This window comes from Myotis nattereri, assembly GCF_964212035.1.
Source record: "Myotis nattereri genome assembly, chromosome: 11".
In the NCBI taxonomy this organism is placed as follows: domain Eukaryota; kingdom Metazoa; phylum Chordata; class Mammalia; order Chiroptera; family Vespertilionidae; genus Myotis; species Myotis nattereri.
Window position 1 is genome coordinate 43,512,642 of NC_138086.1, and position 13,992 is coordinate 43,526,633.

Genomic DNA, 13,992 nt, shown 5'->3' on the forward strand with positions numbered 1-13,992 from the left:
GGAAATAGACCTCACCAACAATAAAAGCAGACATTACCAAATGTTTGAGGAGAATTTATACCATTAAAAAGGATCATCTGACTCAAATAACAAAACAACTGAAACCTATCGAAAAGTAATGGAGGCAGCAGAATAAGACCTTAAAGAAAGTTTAATATATTTGGAGAGAAATTCTTGGGACCTAAAACAAATATTACCAGCATTGAATGAGATCATGCATGGAAAGCTTTTAACACAGTGCCTGGCACTCCCAATGTTGACTGTTATTATCTCTGATGCTGTTATTTTTCATTAAAATATTGGAGGCTCTATATAAAGTTAATAGTAAGATACCTACAAATCCTAGAAGAAAACATAGGAGGTAAGCTCCTTGACATAGGTCTTTTTAAATGGCTGTTTTGGTGGTGTTTACCTTTTAAACTTTTCTTCTCTGCAACCTTGTACAACCAAATTAAATTATTTTTATTCTTACTGTTGAATCTCACACCAAAAGCAGATGCAACCGAAGCAAAGATAAACAAGTGGTACTACATCAGACAAAGAGCTTCTGATTAGCAAAGGAAAATCTCAAAAAAGTGAAAAGGCAAGTTACTGAATGGAAGAAAATATTTGCAAATCATATCTGATAAGGGAGTAATATACAAAGAACACATACAACACAATAGGAGAAAAAAAACAACCCAAAAAATCTCATTTAAAAAAGGATAGAGGACCTGAATAGACACTTTTTCCGAAGAAGATATACATATGACCAGCAATTACATAAAAAGAGGATCAACATCATTAATTATCAGGAAAATGCAAATCAAAACCAGAATGAAATATCACCTCATACCTCTTGGAATGGCTATTAACAAACAGACAAGAAATAACAGTGTTGGTGAGGATGTGGAAAAAAGGGAGCCCTTGCACACTCTTGATAGGAATGTAAATTGATGCAAACACTATAGAAAAAAATATGTTGTTTTTATGTGTTTATTTATTTATTTATTTATTTATTGTGGGGAAAAATATGAAGCTAGAACTGCTATATGATCCAGTAATTCTATTTCTGGGTATTTATCTGAAGAAAACATAAACACTTATTTGAAAGTATGTATGCACCCTATGCTTATTACAATATCCTATCTAATAAAAGAGAAACATGGTAATTAGCGTATGACCGCTACCCTTCCCATTGGCTAAGCAGGGCGATATGCAAATTAACTGCCAGCCAAGATGGCAGCCGGCAAACAGGCAGCTGGAAGCGAACATGAGGCTTGCTTGCTTCAGTGACGGAGGACTCCAACGTTCCCCGCCTCCCCGCCTGCTGCTGCCGGCCTCTGAGCTGCAACTCTAAGCAACTATGTTACAAATATAGAAGCTAAACAAAACCCCAGAAACCTGCTTTAGTCCGCCGGGGCTTCAGCGAGCAGGATCGCAACATTATTTCAAATACAGAAGGTAAACAAAGGCCAGAAACCTGCTTTCAGCAGCCGAGGTCTCAGAGCTGGAGCCAAGCCTCAAAGCTAAAGCTGGCCCAGAATAAAAAAAAAAGAAAAAAAGGAGCGGTTTGGAGCTTCAGTCACCCGCCAGCCTGAAAACAGCCATCATCCCTTCATCCAGACTGGCCAGGCACCCCAGTGGGGACCCCCACCCTGAAGGGTGTTTGACCAGCTGCAAACAGCCATCATCCCTTCATCCAGGCTGGCCAGGCACCCCAGTGGGGACTCCCACCCTGATCCAGGACACCCTTCAGGGCAAACCAGCCGGCCCCACCCATGCACCAGGCCTCTATCCTATATAGTAAAAGGGTAATATGCCTCCCAGCACCGGGATCAGCGGAGCCAAGAGGCCTCCCGACACCAGGATCAGTGTGACAGCGCCCAAACCCCCTGATTGCCCTGCAGCTCTGTGTGTGACAGGGGGTGGGGCCACAACCTCCCTATCGGCCCTGCTCTGTTTGTGACAGGGGAAGGCGCCCCTACCCCCTGATCAGCCCTGCTCTGTGCCTGATAGAGGGAGCTCTCCAACCCCCTGATCGCCCTGTGGCTCTGTGTGTGACAGGGTGTGGCGCCCCAACCCCCAAATCGGCCCTACCCTGAGCGTGACTGAGGGTGGCATCACAACCTCCTAATCCACCCTGCTCGGTACATGACAGGGGATGGCGCCCCAACTCCCCAATCGGCCCTGCTCTGAGCCCGACCAGGGGCTGCACCTAGGGATTGGGCCGGCCCTCTGCCACCCGGGAGCAGGCCTAAGCCAGCAGGTCGTTATCTCCCAAGGGGTCCCAGACTGCGAGAGGGCACAGGCTGGGCTGAGGGACCCCCCCTCCCCCCCCCCCGCCGAGTGCACAAATTTTTGTGCACCGGGCCTCTAGCTGTTTATAATAGCCATGATATAGAAACAACCTAAGTGTCCATAGATGGATGAGTCGATAAAGAAATTATATATAGAGAGGTGATATCTATATATATAAAAGCCTAAGCAACCATTATGACCGAATGACCAGCACAACAGGCCAACCAGTCATTATGAGAGGGAAGGAGGAGGGGGGGGAGGGGGCGAAAGCACATGGTGGCAGGGCATCAACTCGCCATTGGCATCCAGCCGGGTGACCATCACCTCCTCTCCTGACCCTGCCAGAGCCTTCAGGCCCCAGGCTGGGACAAGGAACTGGGGGTGGGTGGCATTGGACACAGCCCCTTTCCCAGGAGGGCTGAGGGCCAGCTCCCTCCTCGGGGGCCAGCGGCCAACTTCCCTCGGTCCCTCCCCCATCACTTCCCCTGGCTGGCAGGCCCCATTGGCCCAGCCCCAATCAGCCTGGCCTCAATCAGCCCTGATTGCTGGCCAGGCCTAGGGACCCACCTGTACACTGGGCCTCTAGTATAGATATAGATGTGTAGAGATAGAGATAGAGAGAGAAAGATAGAGAGAGAGATAGAGAGAGAAAGATAGAGATAGAGAGAGAGAGATAGAGAGAGAGATAGAGATAGAGATAGAGATAGAGATAGAGATAGAGATAAATAATTGGATATTATTCAGCCATCAAAAGAATGAAATCTCGCCATTTGCAACAGCATGGTTGGATGGGCCTTGAGGGCACTATGCTAAGTGAAATAAGTCAGACAGAGAAAGACAAATGCTATATGATCTCTCTTAAATGTAGAATCTAAAACAACAGCAAGAAACAAGCTCACAGATTCAGAGAATAGATTAGTTGTTGCAAGAGTTGTAAGTGGGGGGTGGTAGAAATGGGTAAACTGCTTTTGTTTGTGTTTTTCTTTTTGGTTAAAATAAATTAAATTTTTTAAAATTTATAGAGTGTGATAGTATCTTCCAGAAATAATAAGTCATACATTGATTTCTACCCCCAGTTCCTGGCACAAAGTTCCTAAAACCATATAATTAGTGGGACTACAAGAATCTTTTGTTCTTACTTTTAGTCTTTGACCCTGATTCCTGACACGGAGCTCCAAAGATCCTTGTAATTTCCTGATAGGAAGGTCTGACACTGATCTCCTAAATCCTTTGGAATTTCCTTGGTAATGGGAATGTCTTTTGTTCTAAAGAGGTGACTCTTGGTGGATTCCTGGATAAAGGCTGGTCACCAGAAAGACAAAATCCATGATTACAAGCTTGGACGTTTCAGCCTTTCCCTCAATTCTCCAGAGAAGGGAAAGGAACTAGAAATGAAATTAATGACTGATCATGCCTATGTGATGAAGCCTTCATAAAAATCAGAACAATATGGGGTTCAGAGAGCTTCTGGGTTGGTGAACACATCTACGTGCTGGGAGGGTAGCACACCCCATTCCCAGTGTCCTGTGCTTGGGACACTGCTGGACCTTGCCGTGTGCGTCTCTGTATCTGGCTGTTCACTCACATTTTTTAATATATCCTTTATAATAAACCAGTAAACATAACGAAAATGTTTCTGTTTTTATGAGCCATTCTAGCAAATTTTCAAACCCAAGGAGAGGGGTGTGGGAACTCTCATTTATGGCCCAAGTATTAGAGGTGTGTTTTGTAAGGGGGGAAAGAAGAAAAATGTAATAAAATATATGTATAGAGGGTGTCCCCAAAAAATCTATACACACTTTGAATGATTATAAAGTCAGTGTTTATTAACATACAGTTCATTTTCAAAATTTAAAAGAATCTACATAAATAAATATTTTTTTTGACAATGCATGTTTTCAAACTGATGACCATTCTGGTCCAGGCACTGGTAATAATGCAAAGTAATGGAATTACAAACATCAAGAATCATTTCATGCGGTATTTGTGTGCCTTCAATTTGTTAACTATTGCTGGGTTTGTACCCTAAACTTTATCTTTTATGTATCCCCATTAAAAAAGATGTCTAGTGGCACTTTAGTATAACTTTTCTTTGTTCAAAGCTTAGTCTGGCTTCACCCATTATTTCAAATCAGTTAAACATGAAAAGGAGTGAAAATTAAGTGAGCTTTCAGCTGTTAAAGTGTGTATGTATCTTTGGGGTCTCTCTCTCTCTCTCTCTCTCTCTCTCTCTCTCTATATATATATATATATATATATATATATATATATATATGTATCATTGGCTAGAGGAGAGGAGCCACTGCAAGCACATGGAATCCTGAAGGATTCATTGGATAAACTCCTAGTTAAAACTTCCAAAACAAAGAATTCTCTCTCTTGTTCCTGTTGCTTCGCTCCTGCTTCCTTGCACTTGCTTGCTCCATGATCCTCACTAGCCTGCCTTGTGGCCCTGAAAGCCCCATGGCCCGTGGCCCTGAAATCCCCATGGCCCATGGCCATGCGAACTCTACATGCAATGGACTGCAGCTGGGAACATAAGCTAAGCTAGCCAGATGTTGGGCTGGATCATGCTTCAACATGGAATAGAAACTCTGGGCAGAGGCTTTAATCCTAGCTCTGCTCAAGACAAAATGAGACTTTTTTTCCATGGAAAGACAAAGATGGGACCTTGGAACAGAACTCCTTTAATGTTTCCTCACCAATAAAGTTTTCCACAATACCTCATCCTCCTGTGGGGGCTCAGGAAATTCTTGCCCCACCCCCACCCCCAGCAGCCCATTTCCACCAATAACATAGGGGATACAGAGAGTACCCCACCAATAATAAAACTACATTAAGCAAACAAAATTTTTTAATTGGAGCCAGATTTACCTGGAGCATTTCTTTAAAATTCGATTTTTAATTTAATTTATCTTTGGCCCAAATTCTCATCATTTTGCCTAAGCGAAGAAAAGATTAACTTTTCATTTCATTTAGTCCTACTCATTTGCAAAGCCCAATCTCCAAATGTCAGACTAGAAATGGACCCTCAGAGTACCAAACAGTGTTGCATAATTTTACTTATTTTTGTAGCAGTTTTGCCATGAAACAACCTGAAATTTACTGACAGTTTCTTCAATATTTAAGTGCCCACCCAATCTCCTCGATATTTATATACCCAAATCAACAGAGTTCAGTATTGTATATGGTAATTACAGAGTAAAAAGGCCTTTTCTTCTGAAACAATGAAAAACCATGAAAAAAAAAAAACTATTATTGCCAAATTTTAAAGAAGCTATGCTACATAGCACAATACTATATATTTATTAAGCTAGGGCAAAAACATGCACAGAAAACAACAAAATATCTTTAAGCATGCAAGAATAAATGCAGGTTTAAGAATGTATATCAGCCTGGCCAGTGTGCTCAGTGGTTGAGCATCGACCCATGAACCAGGAGGTCACGGTTAGATTCTGGGTTAGGGCACATGCTCAGTTTGCAAGCTCCATCCCCAGTACGGGGCATATGGGAGGCAGCCCATCGATGATTCTCTCCCATCATTGATGTTTCTATCTCTCTCCCTCTCTTTTCCACTTTCCAAAATCAATTTAAAAAAAACATATACAAATATTATTTTAAAAAAGAATGTATATCAAACATCTTGGAAAAAAAACAGTGATGGGAAGAATGGAAATGCAAATCAGGAATGAAATTTTTAAAAGCAAATGAGTGAAACAACATTCTTACATGGACAAATGATAGCACTGAGCTATGAACTCAGGTGTTATAATTGTCAGCTCTTTACACTCCGGATTCAAAAAGAAATACATTAATGAAGGAACTGAATTCCAGAATATAGAGCTACAGATTAACATACAGAACCAGAAGACTAAAGTAAGGAATTCTTCCAAAATGCAGTCCAAAAGAAAATGAAAAACGTTAAAGAAAAGTCAAAGGACATGGAAAAGAGATCACGATGATTTCAAATACCTCTCATGTAAGTTTCAGAAAGATGGAATGGAAGCAATAAAATGGAAAATAAGTAATAAAAGAAAATTTCCTAGAGCTAGAGAAAGACACTAGACTTCAGATCAAAGGGCTCCTTAAGATGAATTGGGGGGTGGGGGAGGGCAGAAATCCACACCTATACTATCCTGGTGAAATTTCAGGCCACCAGAGATAAGGAGAAAAATCCCAAAAACTTCCATAGAGGGGGAAAAAAAACACAGACTACTTACTTTAGGAAAAAAGTATCTAGATTGCATGTAATTGAGAAAAGAGAGAGAGAGTGGTTATGCACATTCCTAAAATTTGCCTCTAGATAAAAGCTAGGCAGTTGATGTTATTGCTGGAGGGGGTGTCATTAATAAGGAGCTAAGGATACTACAATTATCACTTTCCTCACAAGGCCTCATGTTCTGACAGGAACGAGGCAATTATAATTCTGGTCCCCACTATAAATGAACTCATGCCAAAATATTCATGCACCTTCACCCAAGTTTTCCTATATAATTGTTCTAACATTTGTTTCTCGCAGGAGGCAGAGTTTATAAGATCACATTCTCATGCCTACATATATGTAACCCAACATGATTTTTGTAACTTCTAATTATGTGCATAAGTTCTTATCATAAGTCCCCCACGAAGTCTCACTTTACAGATGACGCTGAGGCCAAGGAGAGACCGTTCTGGTCACACACTCGTAGGTGGCAGAACAAGGCCTGACGCCCAGAGCTCGTGACTTCGCACCATGTCACCCCGAGAGCTTAGCCCTGATCCTCCTACATCCTTGTGCTTGGTCTCCTTTGTGATGAAGGATATGAAATGCATGTGTGCCCTTGAAAGGGTTGGTGAAGAGTCTAGAGATTCAAAACAGAGCAAATCTCGTCCTTTGCAGAAATCCTCAGTCCTGGCTTAACAAGCTCACATCAAGAGGCAGTAAATCTGAGGTTGCTTCCAGTCACCAGAAGGCTGAGGTGTAACAGTGCTGGGAAAGCCGTTCCTTGATCCACATCCTGGCTTTGTTCAATGCCCGCTACTTTATGGCAAAATTCTCCCTTCTATTGAGACAGAAGACGAAATGTCTGATGCCTCCATTAGTCACCACCATAACTTCCTGACCCTTGTCGGTTCTCAGATCCCAGAACCTGGTGAATAAAATTTAAGCAATAACTCCAGCCATAGTTCCTCTTCAAAAGCAACCTCAGAGTCATCATTAAAATCCCATGGACTAGTCAAGCTAGTGCTTGATATATGCTATCAAATTAAGAGACACTATTTCTTCTTTTTAAAAATTGTTTTAACCTACAAAAAAAACTAATGTGAAATGTATTCAATGTTATTTTAAAAACTTGAAACTCAAGTACAGAATAGGCAATACATGCCCAAGTTTTTAATACGTACTAGAGTTTCCTAAATCTATATTACATAGGCTATAGAATAAAAATAGTGTCTTTATTCTACTCAAGGAGAATCTAGCCTCTCTAAATTCTCTTTACAGTCAACAACTGTTTCAATATAGACCAGTTTTTTTATCCTCTTTTCTTATTATCTCTATAATCAACCCCACGCCATATTTCCTTCTTCATAATAGTCCTCTGAAAATAATAGACCAGGTTTTTTTTTACACTTTTCTTATCTCTGTTAGTCAATCCCCAAACACATTTTGTTCTTCATACTTGTTCTTTGAAAAATCTGTTTGTTCTTTTCAGAGAATAAGACAGAAACTGTGACTAATTCATAAGAGGTCAGTGAAAACCAAAATTATTTTAGGTTTTCATTACATTTGCGCAATATCACCAATAGAGGAGGAGTTGCCTTCCAGACAACTTTCTGGAAGGAAAAAAAAAGAGTGGGAAATACACCAAACCTGTATAATTAAACAATTCCATTATACAATTCTCTTTTCTCCTTGGCAACTAATAAACAATTTTAAACTAGGGCCACCAGATTTACAATACGAAAACTGGATTTTTGTTATTAAATTATACTAGTACACAGCACAAGTCATATTAAGAGAAAAAGCTACATATTTTTTAAAACTATCTTGTACAATGAATGTTCAGGAAACTTCTCCCTGAAGTGACTAAGGAAAAAAGAACACTTTGTTCACTGGAGCTCAGTTTGTTCTATAAAAGCTGGTGAGATTTATTTCTCACTTCTAAGGAGATAAAGGAAGAAGGATGAACATTGTCTTTACGAAAATCCAGAACACTGCCAAATTCTGCCTCCCGTTTTGGCATTCTGCCTCTATCCTGAAAGATAATATCTTCTGTATTATAAGAGCTTATGGTAAGATGAACTGTCAACAAAAGGATGGAGGTTGGAGTAAGGGACAGAGAAAAAAAAACAGCATAATGAAAGGAAAATTATGAAGCCAACTGTCCCATGATACTCTCTTGATTTGCATGTATTTGTGCAAAAATAATTAAAAAATCTAATAGCCCCTTTGGCCAGATGCAGTGTCATTAGAATTCACTGGCTGGGAATTCCCCTACTTTCATCAAACAATTGCTGAGTAAATATTAAATCAGTTTGGCCTTTTTGATGTTCTCAGACACCAAGAAAACCTTAATATTTCAAGTGTGTTTCCAGTGATGAAAACTTCTCCTGTGCAGTTTTAGAAAAATCACTAAAATTATCATTGCTTTTGCTGATCCTTTCACACTTGCCAAAACAAATATTTTCAAAGAAAGGCTCTATTTTATCATTAGCATTTTCAGCTTGATGTAGGGAAGGTAAATAGTACCTCTCTAGGGCAGTCATCTACCAAATGATGCCAGCAGATGAGATTTTTTTCAGATTTAAAAGAAAAATCTCAACAAACTTAGGATGTGGGCAAAGGGAGACAAAAGACAGAGGCAAGACTCTGATGGATCATTTTTCTTTGCATTTTCTCATTTCCTTGTTTGCTGTATTGCGCAAACCCTATTGAATATCAAGATTTGGCTTCTTATGAATGATACCTAATAGAGAAGCATGTTAACTTTTTTAAGTCCATAAATTCCTTTTAAATGTTCACAGAATTTTACAATTTAATGAAAAAGTACTTAAAAACATAATTTGTATAATTGTATTATTAAATTATTCTTAATTATTACTAAAGGAATTTAGTGGTACTGAATACAAAATACTTAGGATTTACTGTTTGGTTTTTTAAAGCTACATTTACTAAATTTATGAGCTGAAAGAAATCTTAGCAATTATCTAGTGTAACTTTCTGTGTCTACATTTCTGTTTAATTTTCTTCAAAGAAAACCAGTGTTTGTTTTTATGTTAAAGAAAATGATAAATTTTTTTCAGAAACAATAAATAGATGTTAACTTTTTTAAAAAAGAAAAGAAAATTAAGGAAAAAGGGAACTTAAGAGCATGGCACAATATAGGAAAGACATTACAGGCCATAAAATAATTTCTAATGGAAAGAAGACAGATGGGGGAGGGGCGGAGTGGAGGGGGTCAATGGGAAAAAATACTTGTAAAAAATTGTAATACTTTCAACAATAAAAATAAATTTTATAAAAAGATCCTCAAAATTAAAAAAACAAGAAAACCCTAAAAAAGAAAATGAAAGAAAGAAGGCATATGGCCCGCAGAGATGGCGAACCTTTTGAGCTCGGCGTGTCAGCATTTTGAAAAACCCTAACTTAACTCTGGTGCCGTGTCACATGTAGAAATTTTTGATACTTGCAACCATAGTAAAACAAAGACTTATATTTTTGATATTTATTTTATATATTTAAATGCCATTTAACAAAGAAAAATCAACCAAAAAAATGAGTTCGCGTATCACCTCTGACACGAATGTCATAGGTTCGCCATCACTGCATATGGGTCTGTTAGATTACCTTTTGGTTTTCCCTGATTTTCTGAGTATTTTGTGAGATGGCCAGTTTTATACAGCATAGAGTCAAGTAAAAGTAGAGCTGAAGTAATTTGCAAAATTGAGAGATGGGTGTGACCACAAGTCCCCTGATCCTGGTTCCAGCCTGTCTAATAACTGGGTATGCTTTGATGGAGATTATAATTCACCGAAGGCAACAAGTGAGAAACAAGGAGAAAACAGGTAAGAGCTCTATAGTAGGAGGGATTATGGCTATTGCCTCCACTTATTTTTTTTTAATTCTTCATTGAGTGTGTGTGTGTGTGTGTGTGTGTGTGTGTGTGGCAACTAGTAGAAATAAAATCACTTACTTGGAAGTGATTTTAAATGCTATATTATCATAAATCCGATCTCCAACATCCTCCATATGGAATCATACAGTGACAGAGAAGTGACTTCTTTTGTGAGACAGTCTATTTCCTTTTTGTAAACACCAGCCATTGTTCCTAATACTGCTGTCCAGTCTCAACCTCAAAATAAATTCCTTATCTTTTCCTATCCATCTCCCATAACAAAACAGCCAACCCTCCTTCCCAACATTGTTACATCGGTTAATGATATAACCATTTTGTCAAACTCAAAAATTGTCTTCCCTTACATCTGAAGTTCCAATCAGTTACCAAGCTATACTGATTCCATTTTTTAATCTGTAACTTCTATCCCTACCATAGAGCTTATACATGCCATCATTTCTGCTGCATACTTCTTACTCATCATAGAGGCCAACCTAAAACAATATGGGGAAATTTTACAAGGCCAGGAATGTCAGGAGGGCACATTGAGGACCATCTTGGATGCTGCCTACTACACAATGTGACAGTAAAGAGGACCACTGACAATGTTAGGATCCCTGAAGAAGAGGGTTCTTTCCTGATAGGTCTAGCAGGAAAGATATGACGTAATTGGCTCCGTTTAGATCGTATGCCCATCCATGAACCAGTAAGTATGACCAGAGGAATGGACTGCTTTATTGAGCAGATCAGGGCCAGGTGTCTCGCTGTGGTTCTTGAGGGCGATCATGTCATGTCTACCTGAACTAGTGAATCAGAAAGGAGAGAATGCTAAGCAGAAAAATTACATATATCCTCTGTTCTACCTTGCACTTTGACTGCTTTATTAGTCCTCTAAATGTCCTTATCCCGTCTCTTTGCCTTCCTTTTCAAATGGCTGGTGCTAACAAATTAATCTTCCTAAAGCTCAACTTGGATTAAGACTTTTCTTTGATCAAAATCTTGCCCAAATAACCTTTCACTGCTTACAAAGTAAGTCCTTTAACCTAGGCCTTCACTCATTTCCACAATCTGATCCTAAACTCCTTTCCTAATCTAATTTACAATTTTTCACCTCCCTGACAAACCAATTTACTCACTCTTCTTCCAAAATGGCTTTGGTTCCATGGCCTGTTTCACACAGTTTACATTCTTTACTCTCCAAGAATGTGTTTTTCTTTCTTCTTTTGTTATTTAAACTACAATTTATTTTCATATAACTTTCTATAGTCATCCCAGCCCAAAGGGAATCTTCTCACCTCTCTCATGATAATATTTTTATTGTATCATTCTTTGACAAGTATGATGTACTGTTTTATTCTATGAAGAATTCATATTTCAATAAATTACACATATTATCTACTTGTATTGACTTACCCAGATTGCAAACTTCTTTTTTTTTTTTTAATTCCTCACCCAAGGTTATGTTTATTGATTTTTTTAGAGAGAGAGAAAAGGAGAGAGACAGAAAAACATCAATGTGAGAGAGAAACATTGATCAGTTGCCTCCCATACATGCCCTAACCAGGGGTTGAACCTGCAACCTAGGTATGTGCCCTAACTGGGAATCAAGCATGCAACCTTTCGATGTACTGGACAATGCTCCAACCAACTGAGCCATCCAGTGAGGCAGACTGCAAACTTTTTAAAGGCAAAGATTATGGCTTGTATTTCTTTTCATCCCAAGTAAAACTTAGCTTGCAATTATAAACATTTATTCATTTGATTTTGATTGTACACCTTTGGGTAATTTATAGATATAAATGTCTTTAATCCAGTTTAGAAATTCTACTTTCTGACCAATGTGCACATTAATGGAAATCGCCCAGTATCCACTGACTCTGACCACTATACCATGACACTCATATGTATTTTTAAAAAATTTCTTCAACACACCAGCTTTAACCAAAGCCCACACTAGAGGAAGGGCTGTTCAGTAATTACAAAGGTACTCCAGTTCTAAAAAGATACCTACAACAATTAGATTCACTACTTACTGCTTGATCACTTTTAAATGAGCCTTTTTGTACCCAAATACAGTCGATGCAGATTGCTTCTAAGAATCCATTTCTGAAACAATTTGGCTGTTTATGTCTTTGGCCAGAATTACTTGAAATTTGGCTTGCAGTCTCTACTTTGGTTTCCTCATAGAAATGTGTGCCCATAGTATTTCTGCCTGCAAAGATGGACCATAATATTACATCACTGAGATAACTCAGCACTTTGATTCACATTCAGTGCTTTTCCCTAATTATAAAACAATCCATATTCATTGTTTAGCAAAATTTCTTAGAAATTTTAACTATGTAAAACATAACTGGAAACTTAGTAAGAAAATTATAAGCAAGAATTTAAAAGCTGTTGTGATTTAAAAGGAATATATATATATATATATATATATATATATATATATATATCCCTTTGCTTAAAATTCAGATACTGCCGTCTGGCCTCAGCCATCGGGTAAACCAAGATGGGCGCTTGCAGGCCCATCCAGGAGCTAGGGAGGAAGAAGCAGTTGGATGTAATGTGCTTCCTTCTCCGGGTGCGCTGCTGGCAGTACCGCCAGCTCTCCGCGCTCCACTGGGCCCCCCGCCCCACCCGGCCCGACAAAGCGCGCAGCTGGGCTACAAGGCCAAGCAAGGTTATGTCATATATCGGATTCGTGTGCGCCGTGGTGGCCGCAAGCGCCCTGTTCCTAAGGGTGCCACCTACGGCAAGCCTGTCCATCAGAGTTAACCAGCTGAAGTTTGCTCCAAGTCTTCAGTCTGTTGCCGAGGAGCGGGCTGGACGCCACTGTGGGGCTCTGAGAGTCCTGAATTCTTACTGGGTCGGTGAAGATTCCACGTACAAATTCTTTGAGGTTATTCTCATTGGTCCATTCCATAAAGCTATCAGAAGAAATCCTGAAACCCAGTGGATCACCAAACCAGTCCACAAGCACAGGGAGATGCCAGGGCTGACATCTGCGGGCCGCAAGAGCCGTGGCCCTGGGAAGGGCCGCAAGTTCCACCGCACTATTGGTGGTTCCCGCTGTGCAGCCTGGAGAAGGCGCAATACCCTCCAGCTCCACCGTTACCGCTAGTATAAGTAATGTTTGTAAAATCCTTACCTAATAAACAATTTCGGGCAGTCAAAAAAAAAAAAAAAAATTCAGCCCTGACCGGTTTGCCTCAGCGGATAGAGCGTGGGCCTGCGGACTCAAGGGTCCCAGGTTCGATTCTGGTCAAGGGCATGTACCTGGGTTGCAGGCACATCCCCAGTGGGGAGTGTGCAGAAGGCAGCTGATCGGTGTTTCTCTCTCATCGATGTTTCTAACTCTCTATCCCTCTCCCTTCCACTCTGCAAAAAATCCATAAAAATATATATTTAAAAAAAAAACACAAAAGGAAAAAAAAATTCAGATACTATTCTTAGTGAGAACTTTATTCAAAACCTACTTACTGATACTTTTGACAAGATTATATGAAACTTTTGATTAGTTTATCAGTTTATAACACTTTTGATGCAACAACTTAGAAGAGTTTTACTACTAGGTGCTAGCATATTAACAGCATCAGAAAGTTAAAGCTCATGTTGA

The 13,992-nt window shown here is 39.6% G+C and overlaps 1 pseudogene across 1 annotated transcript; it reads left to right on the forward strand.

Moving 5' to 3' along the window:
* The first annotated feature begins 12,885 nt into the window (after window positions 1–12,885).
* LOC308527051 (large ribosomal subunit protein eL15-like) lies at window positions 12,886–13,497 on the forward strand (annotated as a pseudogene). The gene has a single exon. The product of its transcript is annotated as a large ribosomal subunit protein eL15-like (transcript).
* The last annotated feature ends 495 nt before the right edge of the window (window positions 13,498–13,992 follow it).